This window comes from Microtus ochrogaster, linkage group LG5 (genome assembly GCF_000317375.1).
Source record: "Microtus ochrogaster isolate Prairie Vole_2 linkage group LG5, MicOch1.0, whole genome shotgun sequence".
Classification (NCBI taxonomy): domain Eukaryota; kingdom Metazoa; phylum Chordata; class Mammalia; order Rodentia; family Cricetidae; genus Microtus; species Microtus ochrogaster.
The window spans coordinates 17,879,629-17,886,480 of NC_022031.1; the positions used below are offsets into that span (position 1 = coordinate 17,879,629).

At 48.5% G+C, this 6,852-nt stretch overlaps 4 non-coding genes across 4 annotated transcripts; 1 reads left to right on the forward strand and 3 right to left on the reverse strand.

The window, feature by feature from the left end:
- Window positions 1–1,005: 1,005 nt before the first annotated feature.
- On the reverse strand, window positions 1,006–1,078 carry Trnaa-agc. The gene has a single exon. It is a non-coding gene; the product is annotated as a tRNA-Ala (tRNA).
- Window positions 1,079–1,200: 122 nt separating this feature from the next.
- On the reverse strand, window positions 1,201–1,289 carry Trnay-gua. The gene is given in 2 exon segments: window positions 1,201–1,236; window positions 1,253–1,289. It is a non-coding gene; the product is annotated as a tRNA-Tyr (tRNA).
- Window positions 1,290–1,644: 355 nt separating this feature from the next.
- Window positions 1,645–1,737, reverse strand: Trnay-gua. Its single transcript has 2 exons — window positions 1,701–1,737; window positions 1,645–1,680 (listed from the first exon to the last, which is right to left on the reverse strand). It is a non-coding gene; the product is annotated as a tRNA-Tyr (tRNA).
- Window positions 1,738–2,061: 324 nt separating this feature from the next.
- On the forward strand, window positions 2,062–2,134 carry Trnar-acg. Its single transcript has one exon. It is a non-coding gene; the product is annotated as a tRNA-Arg (tRNA).
- The last annotated feature ends 4,718 nt before the right edge of the window (window positions 2,135–6,852 follow it).

Here is a 6,852-nt window from a genome sequence, read left to right on the forward strand (position 1 = left end):
AGAGCATTGTGGGGAACACCAGTAATCTCAGTTCTGGGAGAACTGAGGTAGACAATCCAGAGATAGAGGCCTCCTGGATGTGGTACCACGGGCCTTTAATCGCAGCACTCAGGAGAGAGAGGCAGTTCAAGGCTACCCTGGACTACTAAAGCTTTGCCTCAAGACACTAAAAATAAAAAAATTAAAAAAAATTAAAAGTGCATAATTTATATGTAGGGAGATAGACTTAAGTGGTTCAAAGATTCAATTAAAAACCTTACTGAAAATAGCAAAGTGAGATTGAAAATGGAAGGGTAGAAAGTGGAAGGCAGCAGGCTCTATACACTGGGAAGAAAAGCCCACAAGTTGCCCAGGACTCTAAAATGGACAAATGATTTATGATTCTTTTGTGATCCTCAAAAGGATAATAATTCTGCCTTGGGCTGAAAGGGTAACGCTCCGTGTTGTGGGAACCACAAGATGGCTTCTGGAAGCAATAACTCTTTTTGAGACTCTATTCTAGAAAATAGGAGAGGGTAGCCAATTCCCAAAAAGAATTTTGAGTGTTATGTCACTATCTAAATGTTTGCTTCAGAGTTTGGTGTGTGTGTGTGTGTGTGTGTGTGTGTGTGTGTACAAGAGGTGCCTAAATCGAACATTTAAATATTTATTTTTAATATTCAATTTTCCCTCCGTGCTGGTCCCTAGTCAAGGCAACGCTTCACAGTTTCTTCCGGGAGGGCCCTGGTGTCCCAGCGTCTTTGCCTTTGGTCGCCCCTGGGCACCAGCCTTAGGCTCGGCCTCCATGCAGCCTCCCAGCCGGGGAGCCTCAGCTCAGTCGGTGTACAGCTGCTCGGTGCGCAGGTCCTGCTTCATTCGCTTAGCTTCAGCGAACCTGGGAGTTTGGGACAAAACACAGAGGTGAAATGCCACCTCCTTGAGCTTTACTGACAGTCTTTCTACTGACTTAAGGTAGATCCCAAAAAGAAAGGGAAAACCAAAGAAACACGAAGAGAAAAAAACGACTGGAGGATGCGGGCATCGATCCCGCTACCTCTCGCATGCTAAGCGAGCGCTCTACCATTTGAGCTAATCCCCCACCGCTGGTCACAACTGTTTTTCTGTTCCTCTAGAGGAAGTGCAGAGCACAGCTCGGCAAAGAAATTATGTTTTGAATAAGCCTAGTCGCTGAAACTGATAAATCAAAAAATATAAGCTCCTTCCTTCGAGCCGGAATCGAACCAGCGACCTAAGGATGACCACAGTCGTACGCCTACAGTCCTCCGCTCTACCAGCTGAGCTATCGAAGGGAGCGGGCTCCCTTTTGGCAGATCGGCTCCATAACGCCGCGTCACGGCCCCGGGTGGCGCTCTAGCAGATCCTGCGTGGGGCCGTGTGTCACCTCGGAGTTCTGGGGTCGCGCGCCCGAGGAAGCGACCCTCGGCCGGGGGGCAGCTGCACTCGGAAGCGTGTGTGAACACACTCAGGTGGCGGAGGGTGGGGGGGGTCGCAAAAGGTTGCGCAAGCGCGGAGGCGGACGAGCCCGAAAGGGAGCGAAAGTTTTGGAACTGCCAAGAGGCACTGGGGCAAGTTGGTGACCGGGAGAGCAGACGCAGAAAATGGCCAGTTGGGAGTCGGAGGAAACCTGGAGAAAATGTTACGGTCTCCTTCGAGCCGGAATCGAACCAGCGACCTAAGGATGTCTCCTGCCGGGGAGTTAGCTACAGTCCTCCGCTCTACCAGCTGAGCTATCGAAGGGACACAAAGGCCCCTCTGCCCCTTGACACTAAGCAGGTGTGAGTCCGGGGAATTCAGCCGGGCAACCAGAAGCGAGCATGCGCACTTCCCAGGACTCGCGACTTTCAGGGCCGCATGCCGTTTCACGCATGCGCACGACCGCAGCCCCGCCTCACTGGCCACCCTGAGCCGCCCAGAAAGGACTGCAGCGCTGGAGGCAGCTGGCTTCCCGGTAGTCACGTGACGGCCCCTGCCACGGCTTCCTGTCTCAACCCGCGTCGCCCGGGTGACTGCTGAGGACGACCTGATGGTGTCATCCCGAAAGCCCCCTCGCCCTTCATCGACGGGCCAGTGGCGCAATGGATAACGCGTCTGACTACGGATCAGAAGATTGTAGGTTCGACTCCTACCTGGCTCGAGTTTTTGTAACCTCCGTTTTAGAACCTAACATTTGTGAATAAAACGAACCCAAGATCCTAAAACAAACCAAGACCCTGGAACACAGAATCTAACATTTGTGAATAAAACAAACCCAAGACCCTGGAACACGGAATCCCCAGAGAGAAACGGTAGCGTTTGTGTTTCTGTAGCGCTCTGTGCGCGGGCGGGTCAGCCCTAAAAACCTGGCTGCCTGTCCCCTGCTGAGGGGACCCTAGAAGTGAATCCCCGTCACTCCCCTCCACTCACACAATGCAGGGAAACTCACCAAGTATACTAAAGTGCTCCTTTTTAAAGAAGGTTCTTAGTTTTCACAAAAGAGTTCCTCCCAAGTGGGCCATTTCTTGGGAAGTCTATTGAGTTGGTAAAATGTTCCGGGTTTGTCGCCATTTGCTATGACAGCACCTCAGTTGTCATTTTGAGCCAAACAAGCCCCGTGGACGTTCCCGTGCCGACGATCGCGGCGCTCTAAAGTTCAGGTCTGAAGTCAGAGCAGAGGGACGCGTTAGGTCTCAGGGCCGGAGGTGTGGAGTCCTGGCTCCTTGCGTCTCTCACCAGACCTGGCGGGGCCCCTTCCCCTGGCTTCTCTTTCCTATAGAACCCAGCCATTTCGGCTATCCTTGCCTTTTGCCTCTTGGCCGCTTGGCTTCAGCCTGTCCCCGCGTGGCCTGGTTCAGTGTGCAGGCCGCGTTCACTGTGGACTCTTCCAGAAGCCTCTGCCGTGCTCCCCTAGATCTGCAGTAAGACCCCAGCCCTTAGGAGCAGGCGCGTCCTCCTGTTATTTTAATTTTTTAAAATGGAAATGCGGCGGCTTGCTTAAAGGTGGCTACATACCTAAGACTTAGAGGGTGGGAAAGCATAGACTTATTTGAAAATGATGGGAAGTGTTCTTTCGGTTTCCTCTTGATATTTGTCAGTTTTTACGTGGGAAGGGCTGTTATTTTTAAAGCTGTATAGTGTTTCTCAGGATGTTTTTTTGTTTTGTGTTGTGTTTGTTTGTTTTTGTTTTTTAAGTTACCTTCATGGAAGATGGGCGAGTGTTGTTTTCCTTCACCTAAGCTCATAGACAAACCAAATCATTTAAGAGCAAAGAGCCTCTATTTTATTTCTTTTCTCTCACGCACAGAATGGCAAACAAGAGAATTATCTGCGGGCCATTGTCATAGCCACCATTGCACTGTGACAGAAGCCATTACCCTTAAACAGCCTATCCGGAACAGTAGGGGACCGGGAAGTGTGTGATATCTGACTCTGGTGACCAAATTTCATGCGAGCTACAAGAGGCATCCCTAGGAAACAGAGGATGAAATATCAATGTCTTGAGGGCTCCTCCCTCAGTGTCCTCGAATCATTTCTCTAGTGCCACAGTGCCTTCCTAAAGGTCCCCCAAGCTTTATGGATATCTCAGTCTATCTCAGAGAGGCCCGTTCCCTTTCGCAGGCAAGACTAGAACTCTCCCGCGTACTGGCATTTTCTTTCATGAAAGGAGCCATGGAGTTGTGCTCAGTTCCTGCCCCCATGCCCCACTGAAAAGACTTTATAAGAAGAGAAGGAGTGAGGGGAGGAGAAAGACAAAAGCTGTGTCAAAAGCTAGAAAGGTTACAAATGGGCCCCCAGAGATTTTATATAACATCTGGGAGATGGAAAGCAAAGGATTATAGAATGGGGGATGGGACACCCTTCAAAATATGCACCATGCCGAGCGGTGGTGGCGCACGCCTTTAATCCCAGCACTCGGGAGGCAGAGGCAGGCGGATCTCTGTGAGTTCGAGGCCAGCCTGCTCTACAAGAGCTAGTTCCAGGACAGGAACCAAAAGCTACGGAGAAACCCTGTCTCGAAAAATCAAAAAAAAAAAAAAAATGCACCATGCAGCTCACAAAGGGATTGTATGACTTCCTGTTTTACATGTGATCCTTCAAACAGATGCTAGTTAGTTCTTTTTGTTTGTTTGGTTGGTTTTTTTGTTTTTGCAAGACAGGGTTTCTCTGTGTAACAGTACTACCTGTCCTTAACAGCCCTATCTGTCCTGGAACTAGCTCTTGTAGACAGGGCTGGCCTCGAACTCACAGAGATCCACCTGCTTCTGCCTTGAATACTAGGATTAAAGGTGTGCTCCACCACCACTGCCCAGCTATGCTAGTTAATTGTAACTGTCTGTATACTAGACAGAATTCAGAGTCCCCAGGAAGAGGGCTTCAGGTGAAGAATTGTCTAGATCAGGTTGGCCATGTCTTGGAGAGGATGTAGAGAATTGTCTTGGGTATTAGTGTGGCAAGACCTAGTCCACTGTGGGTGGCAGCATTCCCTAGTCAGGGATTCCTTAACAGTGGAAAAGTGGAAAATGCAATTGATCAGAGCAAGAACAAGCAAGCAAGTCAACATGCCTGTTTCTCTCTGCTCTTGACTGCGGATGTGATGTGACCAGCACCTGCCCAGATTCCTGCCTGGATAGTCTCTCTGTGATGAACTTTATCATGTGACCAGCACCTACCCAGATTCCTGCCTGGATAGTCCCTCAGTGATGAACTGTACCCTGGAACTGTAAGGTCAAACAAGCCCTTTCTCCCAAAGTTGCCTTTTGTCAAGGGATTTTACCACAGCGACAGAAATAAGACTATAACATCCCATAATTACAAATTGCTCTGTCACTTCCTGTGATCACTGTGGCCCGAGACTGTCTGCTGTACAGGACTGTCTTCCAAGATGAACACATCATCTCTAGAATTCTTGCTGGTCCTGCCTAAAGATCACCACAACTGATGCACTCTCTTGGAAGGACTGAGTGAAAACGGTCATGGAACACTCACCTGAGTATCTAGCCACCCCTCCAGCCAGGTGCATGCAAATCTGCCTTAATTACACATGACCTTGGGGTCTCTGGAAAGGACAAGATGGTGTAAAGACAAGGGATAGTGCTCCATTGACGTGCCTATAGGGAATCCCTAGCTGGCTCAAGTGTCTCCATGTCCTAATGTCCTGTAAGGATACCATTAGGCCCACCCTAATGTCTACATTTTAACTTAAATACCTCTTGAAAGGCCTGTCTCCAAATGTCTCATTCCAAGGTACGGAAGTTAAGTCTTGGATAGATGGATTTGTGGGAGGGTGACAGTGCAGCTCATGACATGGGCATCGATTCCTCAAATTGTGCCACATTTCAGTTTGTTTTATTTTGGGCCATTTTTTTTAAAAGTCTTTTCTATTTTATTTTAATTTTTTTCAGAAATTCCTAAGTATCCTTGTCCTACTTTTCAAAAGAAAGTCAGGTAAGCATCATCTCTCTAGACCCTTAGTCACACTCCTATTGTACAAGTGTCACTTGCCTTTTGAGAGATAAATCTTCCTTGGGCCATCTGGCCTATGCTCCCCACATTTGTCCTGATTACAGTTCTGTCCTGCTGCGGCACATACGTTAGCGAGAATTTCTCCACTGTAGTGAAATTTCTGAGACAGGACAACTTTATCCAGGGGTTGATTTGGCTCACAGCTTCAGGGGTTGAAAATCCAAAGTGCACAGTAATGCAGCTAGAACGTTTTCCCTCTGGGAGAAGCAACCAAGGCCTACCCCTTCTCCTAAGACCCCAGCCACAAACCAAGGTGCAATTTTGTCGAAGTTCACTCTAGAGGAACCAGCGAGTTTATTGGACTTCTTCACAGAGCTTAGGTGAAGGGTTGCTCACAAGGGGGTGCGAGGTCCTTTCCCAAACTGTAGCCACGCCCCACAACGCTGTAACCACACCCTGAGGACTTTATGTTTTCTTTCTAAGGCCTCTTGTACCAACACCCCTGATGCTTAGGTGTGTTAGTACCTCCAGCAGAACATTTTAAGTGGCAAAATGAACAAACAGCACAAAAATGCGAACCCATAACACTCAAAAGGATGTAAAGGATAGCCGTTTACATTAGGAGAGCTACTGAAAAAGACAATGTGGCCCTGGTCAACCTCCCTGGGCCCGCTTTGCTCTACACGCCACATCGCCTCCCACTCCCGTATCCACTAAAGAATGGGGAAGTGCTGTACTCGGTTCAGATTACAAATAAATCTTAGCAAGTAGGTGAAGGGGTTCAGAAGATGCTGCCCCAAATCTGCTGCCTTGATACACTGTTTGCTTGAGCTCAAGGTGCCTGAGGAAGCAGGGACAAGGAGGAAACTCTACCTAAAGGCAAGCAAAAAATTTCCTAAGGGGAAGGACAGCTCAGTGTACCAGGAAGAGAGCATTCTTAACATTGGGGACTTGGAGTTGATATCAGAATAAACCCATGAAAATAACTCTGACTTTCCGTTACTTCCCCACCCCCTAGATATTTTCAGGTCACTGTCACATTGACCCTAGCTCCAGCCACTTTCATTTGTCACATGTCCACAGTTTATCAGTTTTATTTAAAGCAGCACTGTAGCTTTTGGACTTAATGGCTCTCTCGGGTCCAGGTATGAGGCAAAGCATCCTTCCATTTTCTCCTGTCACTGCTGAGCACTGACGTCAAGGTCTAGCCACAGAGCCTGAGCACCCAGAAGCTTCTCCTCTGATGTAATCCACGTAGAAGTTCGTTGTCTCCACAGATGTGAAATGGGAGCGGTGAGGATTAGCTGTATTTTTATGACAAGCTAAACTCTGAATTGCATGTAAAATCACAATGTCAAAAAGATCCCAGTCAGAATAAGGGCCGGCTCCCACACCCTTCAAGGAGATTAACCG